Here is a 22,706-nt window from a genome sequence, read left to right on the forward strand (position 1 = left end):
ACATCCATTGAGTATCTAAATTTGTACCAGACACAGGTCATAGTCAAGTTCACAGTCAGTCAAGTTCACATAACAAATAATTATAATATCCTTGGAAATTTGGGCAAATCAAAAGAGTTTTGAAGAAGAATGACAAGAATGTGTCCTACAGAGGCTTCTGCTAAGTCTTAAGGTTAGTTGTTAGTCAGGGAAAGCAGAATAAGACTGACCTCCACTTTGTGACTTTAAAGAAAACTTTAACCTCTTAGGACTCAATTTCTCCAACTCTAAAATAAAAAGTGCAAAGGTGCCTTCGAAATGTGGAACTATCTCTCTGGTTTTGCCTATTCACCATACAATCAGATAATGAAAATTATTAAGTTTCAAGTAATATTGCCCAATGTAGAGTGTTTTGGCCAATTCATCTGAACACTAATAATGCATTTGGCACTGCATGATGATCACTAAGTCCCAATTATTTAAATTAATTGGTGTTTTCTTCCTATATGAGAGATTTTTGTTACATGTCCAGATTCAATTTTAATAATTCAAATAAAACTATGTTTAATATTAGACATGAAGTAATCTTAAAATAAGATATGGAATTTCAAAATTTACTGTTCCTTGTTAGTATCAAGTTTGTTTTTACATTCAAGAAATTCTTCCACATTTAACATACTGAACAAGGAGACAGAGCTCTCTAAGTCCTGGCAAATTTAGAACCAGGCAGGATTTCAAGACATTCTACTCCTCTCTGTTTTATAACCAACTACCAAACTATCAGAAGTTGACAGGTTAGCATGATGTTAACAAGTAAGATTCTGAAATATATGTTTTTGGAGAATTTCTGTGTTGGAGTTTTCAGTGTGTGTAAATCTCATTACACTCATAATGCCAAGCTTAGCAAGGGGATTAAAGGAAAGGACTTAGTAGCATCAAAAGAATGAAGTTAATAGCAATATTTCTAAACACAGATATTGGGGCATCTGTAATTTTAAGCAGGACAAAGTGAAAGAATATAAGTAGATACATTCTTCAATTGTAAAATGTGCACTAGATTGAATATCTATAATGCTACCATTGACGGACAACATGGATATATCACTTGAGGATAGATCATTTGAGCTCTTTGATAGATCTCTTGAGTCTTTGAGACTGTTTTCCCATTTATGGAATGCAGATAATAATGCCGTATCAGACTGAGACAACCTAAATTTCCATCATTTGATAAATAGATAAACAAAATGTGGCATAGCCATACAATGGAATGTTATTCAGTGTTAATAAAAATGAAGTATTGATACATGCTACAATAGAGATGAGCACTGAAAGATTATACTAAGTGGAAGGAGCCAGTCACCAAAGACCACATATTGAATGGTTCCATTTATATGAGATGTTCAGAAAAGGCAAATCTTTGGAGTTAGCAAGTAGATTAAGGGTTGTTCAGATGATGAGGACTGGGCAATGAAAAGGTGGTGGATGTCAAAACAACTACTTGGAAGTATGGATTTTTTCCAAAATAGTGATGGCAATGTCCTAAAATTGTGGTATGGCCAAGTATAGTGGCTCAAGCCTGTAATCCTAGCACTCTGAGAGGCTGGGGCAGGTGGATTGCCTGAGCTCAGGAGTTTGAGACCAACCTGAGCAAGAGCAAGACCTTGTCTCTCTCTACTAAAAATACAAAAACTAGTCAGGCATCATGACAAGTGCCTGTAGTCCAAACTACTTGGAAGGCTGAGCCCAAGACTTTGAGGTTGCTGTAAGCTACAGTGACGCTATAGCACTCTACCCAGAGTGGCAGAATGAGACTCTGTCTCAAAAAATAAAAGAAAAGAAATATAAAGTAAAATAAAATAAAATATTTTATTGTGTTAATGGTTTCACAACTCAGTGAATATACTGGAACCACTTCTTTGTTGTTGTTGTTGTTGTTGTTGTTGTTGTTGATTCATTAAGGGTACAAAGAACCAGGTTACACTGATTGCATTTGTTAAGTAAAGTCCCTCTTATAATTGTGTCCCACCCCCAAAAGGTGTGTCACACCAGCATGACCCCCCTCACCCCCTCGCTCCTTCCCTCTCTCTGCTCTTCTCTTCCCCCATCTCCCTCTCTACTCTTCCCTCTCTGCTCTTTGTGGAACCACTTCTTATAGATTGAATATTTGTCCCTCTCCCAAATTCATATATTGAAGCCCTAACCCCACATTAGATGGCATTTGGTAATAGGGCTTTGGAGAGATAATTAGATGAGGTCATAGTGGGTCTCCCATGATGGGATTGCTGTCTTTATAAAAAGAAAAAAAAAAGAAATACAAGATCTCACGTGAAGATACAATGAGAAGACTGCCATCCGCAAAAAGAAAGGATAGCCCTCACCAAGAATCAAATCTCCCAGCACTTTGATCTTGGACTTTACAGCCTCCAGAATTGTGAGACATGAATATATGTTGTTTAAGCCACCTAGTCCATGGTATTTTATTACAGGATCCAAGCTGACTAAGACACCACCAAACTGAACACTTTCATAGGTGAATTATATCTCAATAAAGCTGTTATCAAAAATACCAATCAGTTTTGTTGTGAGGATTAAATAACATATGTGAAAGTTCATTAAGAATATCCTACCCTCAATGAATCCCCAACAATTAAAAAATATAAAAAAAGAATATCCTATATAATATTAGCCACATAATCACCTTTGATTTTCCTTAAATAAGATATTTTCAGTACCACCCTGTCAATCCAAAGATATATAAAATAAACTCAAAGTCATCCATGTAAAAGGTTGTTACCATCCAACACACGTTCTTTAAGTAGCATGTGTGACAAGTCAGAAGGTTATCCCTATGGTACAGTGACATACCAGGATTCGCCATACCTTACAAAGATTCAGAACTCCATCTCCATTGCTGAAAATTAGGGCAGCAGTCACTGTAGACCTTGGGTACAGTGTCTAATTGTCTCACCACTTGATGTCTTACTCTGGACATATATCAATAAAGCAAACAAGAACAAATATACTAGACAATTTTTTTGAACACAGGAAATCTGTACAAACAGAGGTAATCAGCTGTACATAAAGTAGGAGGGAGATTTTCTCTTGTAACATATCATGTTAAGTCCAATATTCAAACCCATTTTCCCTTGCATTTGGAATACATCTTGGTGAACACAGCTTTCTCTTGTTTCACTTAACAAGTGCTGTTAAAATTTTAGTGACAGCATGAGAAAGCCATTCAATGGAGATTGCCAAATGTCTAATTAGATGATGTTGAAAATCAAAGGAAGAGAATCAAACTGCTAAATATAATAGCCTCAGACATAAAATCATGGATGAAAAAAAAACAGTACCATCACTTTGTTAAAATGGGGTACATGTATAAGATACTTTCTATGACTGTCCATTGATTAAGTCCATTAGGACTTGTTATTGACTTAGTGAATTTCAGCTCTACATTGATTTCACATGGATTATGCTAAGATACACAATGAATCTAAACTCGTGGTGACTGTGGAGGGAAAAGAAACTAAATTTGTCTTTCCAAAATCATAAAAAGTAAAAACCATGAAAGAAAATACAAATAAATTTGATTACCTGAATTTTTTAAACTGCTTCTCAACAAAAGATGCTAAACAAAATGTGAAGATAAGAACCAGATTGCAAAAGATAATTTTAAACAAATATAAATGACAAAATGTTTGTATCCAGTATATATGAAGAATTCCTACAAATTAATAGTAAGGAGACAATCCAATGGAAAAATAAATAAAGAATATAAAGAGGCAGTTCACTATAGAAGAAATACAAATGTCCCCAAAACATATGAAAATAAACCCACCCTCACTAATAACTAGGGTAACACACATTAAATCAGTAATGATATTTTGCATCAGATAGAAAGAAATGTTAACATCTGAAAATACCATGTACTGACAACATTTTCTAGACAGAGGAATCTATTCATCGGTGCTGGCTGTGTAAATTAGAACATTTGCTTTTCACTATTAAAAAAAATGTTCATAGCTATAACCTAATTTTTAAGTCTCTAGATATCTATTTATTTTTAAAGATCTATATCATTTGCAAAGATGTTCACTATAAAGTTGTTTTTAATAGTAAATAACAGAATTATTAAATAAAATGTATATTCAAGAGGTCAAATATTATATAATAAATAAAAGAATGAACAAATGTGTGTGTATCAACATAGATGGCTTTGTTTTAAAAGTAGTTTACATAAAATACCATGTAAATATGATATAATGCTTTGTATGTTACAAAACGATATTATGCATTTTATTAAAATGCACTTAAATGTATACTAGTGCTAAAATAATCATCTGGAAGAATGTAAGCAAAATTATAAGTACCACGAAAAGGGGGTGAAAAAAGAGGTGTGGAGAGAGGGTGAGATGTATATGGTAACTGAAGAGGATTTCCACTCTATTTGAAATGGTTTTTTTGTTTGTTTTTGTTGTGTTTTTTTTTTTTTTTTTGAGTCAGAGTCTCACTTTGTCACCCTCGGTAGAGTACTGTGGTGTCACAGCTCACAGCAACCTCCAGCTCTTGGGCTTAGGTGATTCTCTGGCCTCCACCTCCCAAGTAGCTGGGACCACAGGTGCCCGCCACAACACCAGGCTATTTTTGTTGTTGTTGTTGTTGTAATTTGGCTGGGGCCGGGTTTGAACCCGCCACCCTCAGTATATGGGACGGGCACCCTACTCACTGAGTGTTATTTATATGTTTTTTAAAGTATATGCCTAGGGAAAAGCCTGAAAAAAAGTACATCAAAATGGTCAAGTGGTTTTTTTATGGGCCATACACCAAGGCCCCAACCCATCCCCTTCCCTCAGTATGCTACTCATGATTGTTACTTTCACATATATATGTATGCGCAGGTATGAATGTAGGTGTGTTCTCAAAATTCCTTAAGTTTAAAAAAAAAAGTGGGAAATGTGGCTACTATAGCTTGATATTCAGTCAAATGGGATAACAAACCCACTTTCAAGAGTGGTCCAGATTTCCAAGTCATAAAAACATTCTATACATAAAAGGTCGATATATGAGAGGGATAACCCACTAACTAATCTATTATTATTCATTAGATTAAATATTAGATTAAAATCTTCATTAAGCTCTAAGCTTTCACCTTGGAAATCAGAGAGCAGACCTTTGAAGAAATGAGCAGAACAAGTAAATTTTTGTGATTAAATATTACTACATAATCTGTCTTAAACACTTTTCCTTTTTAAAATGTCAAGATAATTACATGTTAAATATTATCTTAATAAGCCCTGGAAATTCAGATTTTAATTATAGAAACTTAGGAAACATGAGCTCCTAGCCTCACATCATTTAACTCTGGCCCCACGAAATTTTCAGGTTATACCAGAATCCTTCATTACCTGGTTACACACTAGTGGACAATATGACATTTTGCTTGGAAATGATACAGGATAATATGATGGAAAATAACTGCACTTTTTCTATTGTGCTTCTCCTGTAAGGCTATAAATAAGTTGAATTGTGCTCCCTTGATTTATGTTTATGACTATTATTATGATGATTTATTTTGGGTTGAGTGCTGACAGTGTGCTGAGTGCTATACCAGACTCATAAGAAGAAATGGTTATGCCCCAGAGGCTTACATACCAAGACAAACAATTCAGCCATAAAATACACCAGCTAAGAGATGCTTAATCTCAGCAGCACAATGCTTCCTGGAGTTTATATGTAGGTGGAGAAAATTTCCTCCTCCTGGGCAAAGAAGGTTAATGCTCTGTGAAAGACTTTGAGGACCAGTTTTCAATAGAGATTTCATACAGGGGTAGAGAAGCATCAAAGTGCATGCTACTAGGAGCATAGGAAAGAGGGTGGGCAATTGAGGGTTTCCCAGCAAACAAATAGCTTAGAACTGAGTTAGGAATTATGGTTATAAGATTATACTTCAACAGCTTCAGTCCAGTGGGCACATTCAAATCTATGATAGACACACTCAAATCAGGTAGGCTCAGTATGCTACATAACAATATTACATCTTGAATCCATTCTGGAATAATACTGGTTATGAACATCTAGCTATCTAGACCAGTGTTTCAAAATGTATGGGTTTTTTTTTTTTTTTTTATTGTTGGGGATTCATTGAGGGTACAATAAACCAGGTTACACTGATTGCATTTGTTAGGCAAAGTCCCTCTTGCAATCATGTCTTGCCCCCAAAAGGTGTGGCACACACCAAGGCCCTACCCCCCTCCCTCCTTCCCTCTCTCAGCTCTTCCTTTCTCCACCCCTCCCTCCTTTCTCTCTCTGCTCTCCCCTTCCCCCACCCCCACCATGACCTTAATTGTTATTAATTGTCCTCATATCAAAATTGAGTACATAAGATTCATGCTTCTCCGTTCTTGTGATGCTTTACTAAGAATAATGTCTTCCACGTCCATCCAGGTTAATACAAAGGATGTAAAGTCTCCATTTTTTTAATGGCTGAATAGTATTCCATGGTGTACATATACCACAGCTTATGTTTTAATGAACACTGCGCTTAGAGTATAGATTAGATGTGACAAAATAAATAAATATGTGGACAAACAAGTTTGAGAAATGTTGGGTTAAACAAAGTGAAACAAATATCTCTATTTTGAGAATTCTCAGAACCATCCAACAAGCCATAAAAATTGTGAATCTCTGAGTACGACTACAAAACAGCCTTTGATAGAGCACCTCACAGGACTAGCACTCTGGGAAATATGTGGTGAAAAACACCAAGGAATGGAAGAGAGAACAAAAGGGAGAATGAAACTACCCATTTTTACTTTAGGAGGGTTGTTGGGAATCCTTTGTGTCATGATTTGAGTTTTACAAGGATACAATGGGCCCCACTTGTCTCTTCCATCTGAGTTGAGAAAAACATAACCCTCCCTATAACCTTCCAGACATGGTTGGAAGGATAGTGAACTAGGATGAGGCAGAATAAAGGATTCTACACATTTGTGGTAGCCAACCTCTGACAGGGTTTCCAGTGATCCCTGCCTCCTGGTATTCTTGCCCTTGAGGAGTCTCCTCCACAATGAACAGTGCTCACCTGTGTAACCAGTAGGATACTGTAGAAATGATGAAATGTGGCTGCCAAGGCTAGGTCACAAAAGACATTACAATTTCTTTTTTTTTTTTTTTTTTTGAGACAGAGCCTCAAGCTGTCACCCTGGGTAGAGTGCCATGGCATTACAGCTCACAGCAACCTCCAACTCTGGACTCAAGTGATTCTCTTGCCTCAGCCTCCCAAGTAGCTGGTGCCTGCCACAATGCCCGGCTATTTTTTGGTTGCAGCCATCATTGTTGTTTGGCGGGCCCAGCTCAGGTTTGACCTGCCAGCTCAGGTGTATGTGGTTGGCACCTTAGCTGCTTGAGCCACAGGCACCGAGCTGACATTACAATTTCTATCTTGCTGTTTGGATTGCTTGCTCCAGGGAAAGCCAGCTACCATGTTGTGAAAACACTCAGGCAGTCCTATGGAGAGATCAACATGGTCATGACCAAAAACCTTCAGCCTAGGGCCATGTCAGTGAGTCTTTTTGGAAGTACCAAGTCAAGTCTTCAGGTAACTGCAATCCCAGCCCACACCTTGACTGCCATCCTATGAAAGACCCTGAGCCAATACCACCCACAATTTTCTCCCAAATTTCTAACCTACAAAATTCGTTTGAGATAATAGATGTTCGCTTTAAGCCACTAAGTTTCAGGGTAATTTGTTACACAGTAATAGATAATACAGCATCCTAAATTTTTTAAGACTTCAAATATCCAGTCCTTTTGTTCATCTATGTATCATGATTTGGGGGTTTAAAACATTTAATTACCAGAGGGACTCCTTGCCTCGTACACAGTGTTAGAGTCACTGAATCTCAATCAGTGCTAGAGCTAAAAGAGCTGTAGAGAAAAGATCTCTATGACATTCTTGGAGAATACTCTACTACTTCCTAGTTCACTGAAAACTTCTCTTTCCCAGATGGGACAAACCAACTTCTCAATGAGCTGATAAAATTACCAACTTGTCTCTTGGTAGAGACAACTACCAAGACTCTTTGGAAAACAGGCTCATTGACCAGGATACTGAAAGTCAGAAAGTGGCCACTACAATGGATGTTGACACTGATATTGTCTAAACTCCACTACGAAGTGAAGCAAAAGGATCAAGGCTCTTACACTACCTGAGTTGAGGCATGAATCTAGCTCTCCTGTCTGCAACATTAGAAAGGAGGAAATTGAATAGAGGCCAAGGTTGGGGAGAAGGCTCTGAAGAGGGCTGTGCAGAGATATGAAAAATATGCTAAGAGGCAAGAAGGCCTGGAATAAAGATAACAAATACAGAGCGAGTTGGTCTAGGAGGCCATGCCCTAGGGCGTCAGTAGGAACCCTGTGGAACAGAGCTGTGAAGGGTGCTGAGCAAATCTGGAAAGAGAACAATCCAAACCAGATGTGTGAAAAATCCCCAGATCACACAGGAGAGGTTTATTTACCTGGAAGGAACAGGGCAAGTTAGACAAGGAAATGCCAAGTCATGGTTTGTGGGCCACATGGGAGCAGCATGCTGAACAGAAGCTGTGAGCTAGGTGACAGGATGTACCTTGATGGAAAATAGAGCATTGGGAGAGGGACCCCAAAAAACAGAGGAGAGAACGAAGAAAGGTGGAGGGGTAAGAGAGGAGACACAGAGAAGTACACAGACTTCTTTTTTCATGGCAACCGCTGTCCCCATTAAAGAAGTTTGGAAAACACTTACGTGGCTATCTAGTTAAATATGGATTTATGGGTGGAGCAGTAAAACGTAAGAAAATAACCCAGGACATTTGGGCTACAGGTGCCTCTGACCTGAGAGTGTGAGGTGCTTATGTGTGTATCAACCTACTTCTGTAACATTGGAAATCTTTTAAGGACTTCTGCACAAATAAGTTGGAATTATTTTCTCCCATTGCACCAAGTCCAGAAATAGTCCATGACCAATTATCCATTACAGCTGCCAGTAGAAATAAATTTACTTAAAACTTTGCAACAGGCTCAATACACAGTCTTGCCCATGGAAACGCACATAGCAGTAATCAGTATTCCTCTCCAGGCCCAGACCTGGTGGATAATTACAATTAAGCTTCAATGGATTATCTGCCAGAGGGACAGTAGATAGTGAATGGTATTTTACATCTCTACTTTTTTAGCAAATTTGGACATGTGGGTTGTTTTTTTTTTCCTTTCTCCATGGAAAACAAAAAGTTACTTCCAATTAATTCAAGAGACTGTCAAAATTACTGAAAATTGTACTGTTTCCCATGGCAGGATGAATGAGGTACAGAGTGACTTTCCTCATTGTCTTAGAAATGCAAGGGTCACTCACATTACTTACACAGCCCCTAGTTTACATTTTTCCATTAGGAGTTAATCAGTGTGCCATTATAAGTAAAAATTGTTGGAATGACCTTTTGACTGTATATTTTTAACCAGCAAATCTTCGGGGAGGATTTGATTGAAAGCATGACAGGAGAACAAGGCAAGTTATACCAATGATAAATAAGAACAATTATCACACTTATTATCTGATAAATAATTTATTGTAATTTGCCATTAATCCATCTCAAGCCACCTCCTGGATAAAAACACACCCCGAAGACTGACTTCACCAGCTTTTCCCACATCATGTCAGAAATTCTTATCTGAAAAGCACAAAGGAAGCATTTACCTGGAATATAAAGACCTGTCACTGCACACTTGATTATTTTAATCAGTGCAGATCAATTATGCCCCTCATAGAAATAGTAAGTCACTACTTCTCTTTCAGCTTTACCAAAAAAAATAATCTGTGAGAAGCCGTTTGGAGGAGAAGTCATAGCTTAACACTGAGGAATCAGTTTCATTATTTTAAGTCTAATCTTCCAAGCTTGCTAAAAGCCATCAGCCTACACATTTTTTTTTTATTAAATCATAGCTGTGTACATTAATGCAATCATGGGGCACCATACACTGGTTTTTATATACAACTGGAAATATTTTCATCACACTGGTTAACATAGCCTTTCTGGCCTTTTCTTAGTTATTGTGTTAAAACATTTATATTCTACATTTACTAAGTTTCACATGTACCCTTGTAAGATGCACCATAGGTGTAATCCTACCAATCACCCTCCCTCCACCCATCCTCCCCCTTCCCCTGCCATCCCTTTCCCCTTTCCCCATATTCTTAGGCTATAATTGGGCTATTCTTATGCTTTCATATGAAAGCTATAAATTAGTTTCATAATAGGGCTGAGTACATTGTATACTTTTTCTTCCATTCTTGAGATACTTTGCTAAGAAGAGTATGTTCCAGCTCCATCCATGTAAACATGAAAGAGGTAAAGTCTCCATCTTTCTTTAAGGCTGCATAATATTCCATGGTGTACATATACCACAATTTATTAATCCATTCGTGGATCGATGGGCACTTGGGCTTTTTCCATGACTTAGCAATTATGAATAGGGCTGCAATAAACATTCTGGTACAAATATCTTTGTTATAATGTGATTTTTGGTCTTCTGGGTATATACCTAGTAGAGGAATTGTAGGACCGAATGGCACAGCCTACACATTTTTAGTCAATCCCTACAGCATATTTCAAATTTCAGAGAGTACATACTTCATTTTGTTCATACTATTGTAATGGAATAATTAAATGCTTTGCAATACTTCATATACTAAATTGGTAAGGATTGGCTAAATCTATAAAAATGATTGTAAATGTCGGCAATTAGTAACAAATATTGATTATTCTACTGCACTCCACTTCTTGGTAATTCCAATAGACCTATGTATATTATCCTTAACCCTGATGCCAGATAAATAATAAAGCCCTTTTGGACAACCAGGTCATATTTCCATAGTGACTTCATCTACTAATATCTTGAAAAACAACATTAATACTATGTTTCCCTTTCAGCACTTAAATTGAGACATCATGGTGACTCTCATTTAAAGATGAGGTTTTAATTCTACTACTTCTTTTTTGTATGTGTAACTTTTGTTCTTTTTTGAAAATGGATTTCAAAAAAAGTAAGTTAATTTGATTTTTTTCCTTATTCATCTCAAAGGTTAAACAAATATTCCTTTTCAGGGTTGTTGTTTTTTTTTCTATGCGTTTTTTCTCCTGACATTTGCGGTCACTACTTTGCTATTATTAACTTGGTCAGCCTACCTATCAGCTTGGATTCATTTCACAGAATTCCAGGAAATTTGTTAATCAATAAACTATTACTACTGGGCAGAAACCCATTTGTCATTATCAGAAATTACAAACTGGAATTACCTATTATGAACTTTCCTAATAGGCAACTGAATTATGACCCTGAGAAGTCAAAGAGTTCTTTTCTTTTCTGACTTCAGGTATCTGAAAGGATTTTTTTAGAAAGGTCTGCTGAGAATGTGATTATACAGCCACTCGTTGGATTTGACATCCTCAGAGTCAGAACATTCTTCCTCGTGGCTACCCAAATCCCTCCAGCTGCAACAGAAGCCCATTTTAATCTTGATTGTATGACTAAGAGACTCAGTGAACTACCCTGTTTCCCCGAAAATAAGACAGTGTCTTATTTTAAGGTGTGCTCCCAAAGACGCGCTAGGTCTTATTTTCAGGGGATGTCTTATCTTTCCTGTGAGTAGGTATTATTTTCGGAGGATGTCTTATTTTCGGGAAAACGGGGTAGTACTACTTAGATGAAGGAACAGTGGTAAAAACAGGACACGGCCATGTCCTAATCATCAGTATTTCCTTAGCAATGAATGAGGTGGAGAAACAGCTTCTTGATAGGCATTTCTCACCCCAAGTTAGAAAATCTCCTATACACCATTATGAGGTTAGCCACGGTCAATTTTCAGCACCCAAAAAGCCCCAACCCCACAGGCTGTACAGAGTAAAGCAGCAGAATAGAGAGTTAATAGTGACCTTCACAGCATTATAATTTTAAATAACGGATAAGGTCCAAGATTACACTCATAAACACTTTAATTACACTTACATTCAATGCAAGGCAAGAAGGATACTTTTCCTAATATAACCAATCTCTAATATATTGGACATAAATCACAAAACCTCTCTCCATGTGGAATCACAGGAACTGTTTAGAGAAAGCTAAAAGGGCTGGGGGAAAATCTGTGCAGCTTTCTTTTCTCTGACATGAGAAATAGATGTCACTAATGCAAATCAGGACAACTGAAGGTCTCGTGATAATGTGGCATTCAGTATTTTAATGCCAACATCATGAGAATTCAAAAAAGAGAATTTTTTTCTACTTCTTCCTCCTGTGACTTTCTATTATATATCTAAGTCTGTCTATGTGCATGTGAGTCCTCAGATCACACAAAGATAGTACTTTGGTAAAAAAAATAAAATAAAATAAAATAAATGGCACAAAAAAAGGATTATTCTACTCACTACTAACCAAAATTAATACGAGTTTCTTACAGGTGCGTCCCTCTTTTTAAGAGATAATCCACTTTGAAAACTGATAATCCAGCTCTTCCCATCTGGAAGCTCTCAGGGAAATTTGTTAGATGGCATTTGATTCACAAAGGCAGGCAAAGCATTCATGGGCAGGTCCTTCTGTTTGAAGCAATTCCAGAGATGGCTCTTCCATGCCAATGCTTGAGATATAACATTCCAGCACTCCCTACCAAGCAGAACAAAGCTCACATTTCACACAATTCCAGATATACTTGGGCATCCCAAGTTACCACCTGTGATTTGGATCTAAATAAACAAAAAATTGAAATAGGAGACAAATCATTAGTAAATCTCTTAGGTGCTGATCCACAAATAGTAGGAGCCAAGGGAAATAACTGGGAAGGTCTTGAAGTGATGCTACCAGAAAGGGGATTATGATCCAGTTGGCACTGGGGAACTTGTTGGGATAAATCAAACGACTGAAATGTCAATACTGAAAAATGCAATCTGTGAAGAGAGGACAAAGAGGGGGGGAAAGGAGGGTTTGTGCTATAGATCAAGAAGAGTTAGACTTGCCATGAAATACAGAGAGATGGATGTTAAAGGAAGTAGCCATGCTGAAGCTTCATGAGTTAAGGTAAAAGAAATATCCAAAATAAAAGGGAATTAGCAGTGGGTGTCCTTCTGTGCTACTAAATCAGGATGAACTCACTGATAAACTATTATAGAGGGGAAAAAATCAGATGTCTATGCTCCCATAAATAAATAAAATTTAGCATGTGGTATAAATCTCAGCGGAGATGTCTCACCTCTCCCTGCTGCTACCTACTAAAATTTTCCAATGCTCTTCTCCTTCTTTTCCTCTTTCTAATTCCCAAGCAAGTGTGGGCACCAAGATCCCTGTTTAACTTCTCGCCTTTGAATTAACAACGATATTCTTGGTTTCGATCCTTGAGGTCCCTTAGGCAGACTTTGACCGCTCTGGGGTTTAAAGACACAATATAAATAAACCAAACATAAGTAAAATGCTAAATGACAAGATCACGAAACTCTGCTACTCTAGATTTCAATTACTGAGACATTTCTTAAGGGATAATAAAAAGAGCAAAATTCAGGTCATCCGGGAATTTTTAGAGCTGCGTTGCTGTGAGTTGCTTGTTTCATAAAGTGGAAAGGGCAGCCAGAGGTGAGGCAATTTGGGCCTGCTCACGACAAATCAGGAAGAAACAATCAGGAATCTGGAGGTGAAGGGCACTTGGGATCATGACCTGATTCCATTTACTATGCTGAGAGGAGGCTTATTTGCGCAACTTCTCACAGATACACAAAATAGGAAAAAGGTGAAGCCATAAGAGAGAATTCTACCCCGAAAGTTAAAACTCACAAGGGAAAAATCTGTGAAGCAAAATTACACTGTGAAATGTCATTCTCTAAAGGGCTTCAACAAGAAGTGTGATAAATGTTATTACTCTGCAGTGCCATAAGGGTGTTGAGGACTCAATCACTACTCTGATTTTGCCCAACAAGTGCAAGAAGGCAGTTATAGGAAAACAGACCCTGGAACCAAAGTGCTTTCAGGGCTAAAGGCTACAGGAGAGAAGCAAAATGGGAAAACCACTAATACAGCCATCAGACTCATAAATAACTTTGGATCATCACTGCCTCATCGCCCTCTTGGGTTTAAAGGCACCACAAGGTCAGGGTAAGCAAAGAATGAATAAAGTTAAAGTTCAGAAAAGTTCAGAGAAAATCCAGTCAAGAACCAAAGGAAAACCAGCCTAAACCAATCTTTTAAAATTGATTTTTTTCAAAGATCTCAGCGAAAAAGTTGCAAGAAACCCCCTAAAGTCACTCCAAGATCAGGCAAGAGAGTCTGAGACTGGAGAAGAACAGCTGCACTTCTAATCTAGGATACAGATAATAGAGTATCCAGTTAGAAATTAACACCCGTGGAGATGGTTCCCAGATATGTGATCACAGAAACTTTGCAAGATGTGTGTGTGCGCCTATAATATATATATCACTAGACATGTCATCGTGCACTCTAGTTGCAGTTCAGAAGAGACAGACTTTAATGAGTTGAGAGTGTTATTTTAAACATTTTTTTCATAGTTAGTTTTCACCTTTGAAATCGTTCAACCTCAAGGCTATATGATCCAAGTTGTGATCAAGCCTTCCCAGGCTCGAGCCATCCAAATGAGGCCCTCCCCAAAAAGCACATAAATTAAGGGAGGGATCTATGGGTACCCTGAAAGGATCAAGAATTCAAACAGGGAGTTTGCTCCCCAAACTCTCCTTGTTACCAGGGTAACTAGATATGAACAAGGAATGTTCCAGTGCACAAGGTCGCTCACAAACTAATTAGTAAGTCAAAGCTACTACCAAAAAGCAAGACTGTGAGCCCAGGTTAGGACAGCCCCAGGAGGGCGGCCCAACATCCATGCTCGCAGACCTGAATAAGCTGGTAGGGAAAGATGCCAATGACACACAAACTTTTATAAAAAGAAAGTTATAGGTGGAGAAAGGAAGAGCAGAGAGAGGAAAGGAGGGAGGGGGTTGGGGCCTTGGTGTGTGCCACACCTTTTGGGGACAAGACACGATCGCAAGAGGGACTTTACCTAACAAATGCAATCAGTGTAACCTGGTCTATTGTACCCTCAATGAATCCCCAACAATAAAAAATAAATAAATAAATAAAAAGCAAGTTATAGAGCAATATGTACAGAGTGATCTCATTTTTAAAAAGAAGCACAAGTTATAAAGGCACATATTTTATGAACATAGGAAAAGATCTGGAAAAAATAGTACAAAAATGCTTACCAGTGTTTACTAGAATAAAAGTGAGAGTGGTGGGAGGATTTTTATTTGTACTTGATTCATTTCTATACTTAGATCTTCATAACTCTCTTGTTTTTATAACTTAAAAAAAAAAGCTTTAATGTTTTGAGAATTGAACCTTGGGATTTCCCAGCTGCCTTTTATGGTTGTTTGTTAAAATAAAGTAATATCTGTCCATTTGACTTCCACAAAATCTTTTAAGGTCAAGAATGTACCTTCTCTATGCAAAAAAGGAAAACTGGGTTAAAGTTCCAGGTTAAAGAGACAAAGAAACAGGACTATACACAACACATAAGCCTGGCCTGGATCCTAAACCAAAGAAAGTTGTTTTATTCTCTCTTGCTTTAAAGAACTTTATTAAGACAATTGATAATACTTGAATAAAGTCCATAGATTTAATACTGTTATCAATTTAATTGACTGATTTTGATAACCATACTGTGGTTATATAAGAAGACACCCTTATGCTTAAATGCTCACTAGTATATTTAGCCATACAGGGCTGTCTTCTCCACTCACTCTCAGTGAGTCAGAAAAAACATATAAATACAAATATATAAATATGGATACACGTGACACACAAATGTAAAATGTTAACATTCGGTTAACATTTGGTTAACCTGGATGTAGGTTATGCAGGAATTCTTTGTACTATTCTTGCAACTTTTCTGTAAGTCTGAAATGATTTTAAAGCAAATTTTAGAAAATTAGGAATGAAGGAAAGAAAGAAGAAGAAAAGGAATTTTGCCCTCTCCTCCACTCCTCTCTTGCAAAGGGCACCATGATCATCTTCTCTGTTTTGTTTGGTTGACTTTATTCATTTACTTAGTTTGTTCTTGTCAGTAAAATCTGATCTATCTTCAGGAATAAAGTTGCATTTTCATGAATAGGTGAGGCTAATTTAACTAATGAACCTATCTTATGATATATTACAAGCAAATATTGATAGCAAGTATAATTGACCCAACTTTCTGGTAGGTAAGAAGATTTAAGGAATTTGGATAAAGTCATAGAATAAGTCAATGGTAGGATTAGAAGCAGAAACCCAGTTTCCTAGTAGCTCATTCAGTATGATTTTTTAGGCCAGAATTTTGTGAGGCAGCAGCTATACTATAGTGGAAAATTGCCCCTGGGAAGCTACAAGAGTTCATCAAAGGCAGAGAGTCAGAGTCCTCTGTCTGCTATGGTGAGACGCCGGTCATATTGCTATGCACCCCATAAATCACAAATAATAATATCCTGAGGCATTCTCTTCTGTATTAAAAGATAAGAACTCTGTTTTTGTTTCTAGAACCATTGCTCTCTTTCCCTGCTTCGCATGGCTCATGTAATTCAGAAGATAGACTTCATTCAAAGAATGAAAAATAGGTGAGTCTGAATCCCAGTGCCTCTCTCCATCAATTCAGCAAGCTGCAGAACGTTATCTGCCTTGTAAGTAGCTCAGCTCCCTCTAACAAGATGAATTTCTTTCCTTAAAACAGGTTTGTACTTAGTGCTTCACCACCAGTGGTGTCAGCACCACCCTGAGAAAAGTATGTGTTGATCCGAGAAGCCCAAATATGACTTTACAGAGTATAAGTAGACCTCATCCTTGGAGGGAAAAAAAAGGCATATAATATTCATGAATAATGAGCCTTAGCAAAAAAATAAATAAATAAAGATTCTCCTTGAATCCTGGCAAACTGAGAGACAGGCAGAACTCCATAGTTACTGCCAAACTAGAAACAGCTCCAAAAGCTTCATGCAAGCAGCATTCTTATGATCTAAAATCTTTTTGCTCCAAGTGTAGAAAGACCAGTAGCTTCTGGATCAGCTTGTTAGACATGCAGACACTCGGACCCCTCCACAGATAAAGTGAATCGGTGTCTGCATTTTTGTAAGATCCACAATACATTAGTACACATTATTGGAGTTTGATAAACACAGGACTACAGGAAATGATGCACTAGCAACTTAAGCCTAGCAGAAGCGGGGAGGGATGTGCCCACACACAAATACTATTCCAAGGCAAATAGAGCCACAAAAGAAGAGACTCATTCTAGTCTAAGCTACACTCAGACTGGGATCCAGGGCTCTGCCACTGCACCCCTCCACCCACACCCCTCTATCCATCTCTCCCCTGGTCTTAGCTCCATGACCAGCATTTACCCTAAGTGAAGAGGCTGAGCCACCTATGATCTGTTGTCTTAGAAAGTGTTCTGATGAGAGGCAGCTATAGCTCAGTGAACAGCATTTGACTGTAGAAAAGTGTTCAGGTGAGATTAAGGACAGAACTACAACGTAATGCAGCAATCCAGCTATCAGGTATGTTTCCAAAGGAGATGAAATCAGTATGTCCAAAAGACATCTGCGCTCCCATGCCACACAGCATTATTCACAATAGCCAATTTATAGAATCAACCTAAATGTACAGCAGCAGATGAACAGATAAAGGCAATGTGGGATATATACACAGCGGACACACAACGAGATTTATACACAATACTGTATAGCCCTAAGAAAGGAAAGAAATTCAACATGGACACCATTTGTGTCACCCTGGTATATAGTGGGTGTCAGGCAAACTTTTCTTAAGTGAATGTTGAAATTTCCCCAGGGAAGTCCGGTCGGCTACCCAGTAGTATCTGCTGGACATCGTTGTCATTTCTATAGCAAACTGCTGACCCCACCTTGTATGGCCACCCTTACTGAGCACAACTGTAATTTCCGCTGGCTAGAACCACATCTGCCAAACTGCTGCTGCCTCCCAGAGGACGGTAAGTTATTTCTCTGGGCATTGCCAGCAGTACACCTTAGGCCCAGACCTGAGTTATGCTTCTCTTGTTCTACCCCATTTTCTATTATTCTCTGGCAAAGAAATACAAAAACTGCATTGACTGTGCCAGAGTATCTTACAGGGTTGTGGTACAACCACATTTTCAGCTTTCACTTCCAGTTCATTTTCTCCAGAAGACTTGGGAATAGACCATAGGCTGATTTGAGAGACACATAACTCAGAATCCCATCCCTCCTCTGCAGTTTTAGGGTTGCGTCATGCTCTCCCTCTTCCCAATAGAGTGCATTTTCCCCTAGGATGCCCTTGGATCCTTCACTCACACAAGTCTGTCAGAATCCTCCTCTGTTATCCACCACTCCAGTTTGGTAGCTTTGTCCAGACTTGTCTCAACTCCAGTGTTGGACACCACTTAGGTTCCAAGTGGCACCCCCAGCCAAATTTAAGACTGAGTTCAAGAATATATTGTGTTCTGTCTCTGTGGAGAATCACAGTCAATGTGGAAAATGTAGCCTTGAGGGGTAGAAAACTGGAAATGACAAAATCATTTAGAAGATTATCACTTCTACTTTTGTCCTGAGTAAACAGGCAGCTGAGGACAGAAAGCAGAACCACACCACGGTTTCATCCTCACCTTCTTTCCTCTCCCAAATCCATCAGTAGACATTTGACTATGTCTAACCCAACTTAAGTGGGTAGATGAGAGAAAGGGTAGAGGGGGCAGCCAGACACTCAGTGAAGGGAGGGAGACAGGTCCAAGTGCGGCATGAGGGGAAATCTCACCCGGAGTGGTCAATGGCTTATTCTGGACCCAGCCTAAATACCTTCCTTTCTATTTCACCAGCCCACCATTACACAGGCTAGAAAATATATCGTGCATCTGTTTACATAACAAAAAGCTATTGGAAGGTATTTAGTGAGTTGAGTGGTGATCCCCAAAATGATGCAGCCACATCCTAATCCTGGGTACCTGTAAATACAACCCTATTTAGAGAAAATGTCTTTGCAGATGCAATTATCATAAGTTAAGAGTTTTGACATGAGATCATCCTGGATTAACCAGCTGGCCCTAAATCCAGTATCAAGTGCCCTTATAAGAGGCAAAGACAAGAAGACACAGACATGGTGGAGAAGGCCATGTGAGAGAAAGGTGGAGACAAGTGTTATACAGTCAAAAGTCAAGGACCATCTAGAGCCCCCAGAAGCTGAAAGAGGCAATGAGAAGTCTCCCCGCCACCCCCCAGATTCTTGAAAGGGAGTACAGTCTCTACTGACACCTTGATGTCAGGCTTCTGTCTTCCAGAACTGTGAGAGAATAAATAAATTTATTTTGTTTTAAGCCACAATTTTGTGTTGATTTGTTTCAGTAGGCCTAGGAAACTCATACAGAAGATACCTATGTTTACAAACCAACCTTAACCCTAAATTGCTTCATTACCTGACTGTGCTACTTTTAATTGTCTGGAAGACTAAAGAGGATGCCATGCTTTCCCATGTCCATGTATAATGCACTCCTGGGTATAATGTGTGCCCATGTTTTTTGGCACAAACTTTCAGGAAAAAAAATTTTTGTTTTAATTTTCTAATGCAAATTTTTATTTGTTTATATTTAGGTACTTGTTTTTGAACTATAAAGGAATTTTAGCATTTATTTTTTAACATATACAAGTATTTTATATACAAGAAATAATTGCAAAACACAAGAACAGATACAAATATAAAAAATTTTATGTACCGGTAACAAATAGTACCACCCATGTATAATGTGCTTCTTTATTTTTCCTCAAAAATTTGGGCAAAAAATGCACACAGATGGTGCTGGGTGAACTGGGTGAACTGGCTGGCAACCTGTAGAAGACTGAAACTGGACCCACACCGTTCACCATTAACTAAAATAGATTCTCACTGGGTTAAAGATTTAAACTTAAGACATGAAACTATAAAAATACTAGAAGAGAGTGCAGGGAAAACCCTTGAAGAAATCAGTCTGGGTGAGTATTTTATGAGGAGGACCCTCAGGGCAATTGAAGCAGCTTCAAAAATACACTACTGGGACCTGATCAAACTAAAAAGCTCCTGCACAGCCAAGAACACAGTAAGTAAAGCAAGCAGACAGCCCACAGAATGGGAGAAGATATTTGCAGGTTATGTCTCCGACAAAGATTTAATAACCAGAATCCACACAGAACTCAAACGTATAAGCAAGAAAAGAACAAGTGTTCCCATCACAGGCTGGGCAAGGGACTTGAAGAGAAACTTCTCTGAAGAAGACAGGCACATGGCATACAGACATATGAAAAAATGCTCATCATCTTTAATCATCAGAGAAATGCAAATCAAAACTACTTTGAGATATCATCTAACTCCAGTAAGATTAGCCCATATCACAAAATCCCAAAACCAGAGACGTTGGCATGGATGTGGAGAAAAGGGAACACTTCTATACTGCTGGTGGGAATGCAAATTAATACATTCCTTTTGGAAAGATGTTTGGAGAACACTTAGAGATCTAAAAATAGATCTGCCATTCAATCCTATAATTGAATATACCCAGAAGACCAAAAATCACATTATAACAAAGATACTTGTACCAGAATGTTTATTGCAGCCCAATTCATAATTGCTAAGTCATGGAAAAAGCCCAAGTGCCCATCGATCCACGAATGGATCAATAAATTGTGGTATATGTACACCATGGAATATTATGCAGCTTTAAAGAAAGATGGAGACTTTACCTCTTTCATGTTTACATGGACGGAGCTGGAACATATTCTTCTTAGTAAAGTATCTCAAGAATGGAAGAAAAAGTATCCAATATACTCAGCCCTACTATGAAACTAATTTATGGCTTTCATAGGAAAGCTATAACCCAATTATAACCTAAGAATATGGGGAAGGGGGAGAAGGAGGGGAGGGAGGGGGGAGGTTGGGCGGAGGGAGGGTGATTAGTGGGATTACACCTGCGGTGCATCTTACAAGGGTACATGTGAAACTTAGTGAATGTAGAATATGATTGTCTTAATAACTAAGAAAATGCCGGGAATGCTATGTTAACCAGTGTAACGAAAATGTGTCAAACGGTCTATAAAACCAGTGTATGGTGCCCCGTGATTGCATTAATGTACACAGCTATGATTTAATAATAAAAAATTAAAATTAAAATTAAAAAATGCACACAGAAAACTCCAGTAGCTTCCTTTTATTGAGTGACTACTCTGTGCCAGGCCCCATCTCAGGAATTATACATATGCAATACCAGTTAATTCTTATAACAACCCTGCAAAGGTAATAAATTAACCCCAATTTATACATATTAATTTAAAAGCTGAAGCTTTGCTGAAGATAACACCGCCAATAAATATTTAAGGCAGGATCCCACTCCAGATTCTGAGTTCTGTATTCTTTCTTCTATACTACAACTACACAAAAATCAAGATTTTTAACCCTCTTATTTCCTAAATGGGAAAAAAAGGCAATTCAATTATGATACCACCTACACAGGAAACTACAATATCTGGTTTCAATAAGGCCAGAAATTGTCCCTGAGTTGCTCTTGGGGACGCTGAGGAAATTTATGAAATGCCTTGGAATCTTCATCTGATGGAGGCTGTCTAAGGACCTCTAGAGATTGTCCAGGCCAAACACATCCACACATCTTAAAGCATTGGCTTGAAACATGTCATGAGGAGAAATCAACTTTCACAAGAAGAAGCTGCCCTTTTGATTTAAACAGTTTGCCCTCAAATGGAGCTAAAATAGGCCTCAATTCCTCCTCAGAAGCTACACAGAATCCCAAGCCTTTTCCCTGCACCAGCCTTTCAAGAATTGAAAACAATAAAAAGGACACATATGAAGGGAGAGATGTCTCTTGCCATTAGGCAGGCTTAGTCTCTGGTCTCTTCTTTATATGACATGCTTTCCATACCCTTCTCCATCCTGGTCTACCCTCTAGTAATACACCAGTCTGCCCATGCTCTGCTTTCAGGGGGAACCCACAGCCCACATCACAGTGACAGCTGTGGCAGGGCTGAGGCAGAGTCATTTTCTCCTTTAGTTTCACCCTTTCTCTCTCTCCAACTTGATTTTTACTCTGGCCTCTCATACTCTAGCTGATCCGAAATGCTATCCACCTACCAAAGGGTGGTACTGTTGATAACCACCCAAATGCATTAACTCTCCGAAGCATTTCACCAACCCACTCACCCACCTGCCTCTAAAGTCTCCGTTTTGAAGTGGCAATGTGATCAATCAAGTCAGTTTCATGTTCCCAGCCCACACAGTACAGAGAAAAAATTAATGACACTGACTGTTCTTGCTACAGAAGCAACTCAACTAGACAGCAGCCTTCAAAACAACAGGAAAGGAACACTTCACTTTTAGTCATCTTGTAAGAAAAAGGAAAATATATAGAGAGAGATATGTACATATGTATACATAAAAGTAAAAAGCTTTTGGCCTAAAAGACATAGCAGGGCTTATGCTCCACTGGCCTAAGTAAAAACTAGGATTCTTTTTTTTTTTTTTTTTGTAGAGACAGAGTCTCACTGTACCGCTCTCAGGTAGAGTGCCATGGCGTCACACGGCTCACAGCAACCTCCAGCTTTTGGGCTTACACGATTCTCTTGCCTCAGCCTCCAGAGCAGCTGGGACTA

This window comes from Nycticebus coucang, chromosome 1 (assembly GCF_027406575.1).
Source record: "Nycticebus coucang isolate mNycCou1 chromosome 1, mNycCou1.pri, whole genome shotgun sequence".
NCBI lineage: Eukaryota > Metazoa > Chordata > Mammalia > Primates > Lorisidae > Nycticebus > Nycticebus coucang.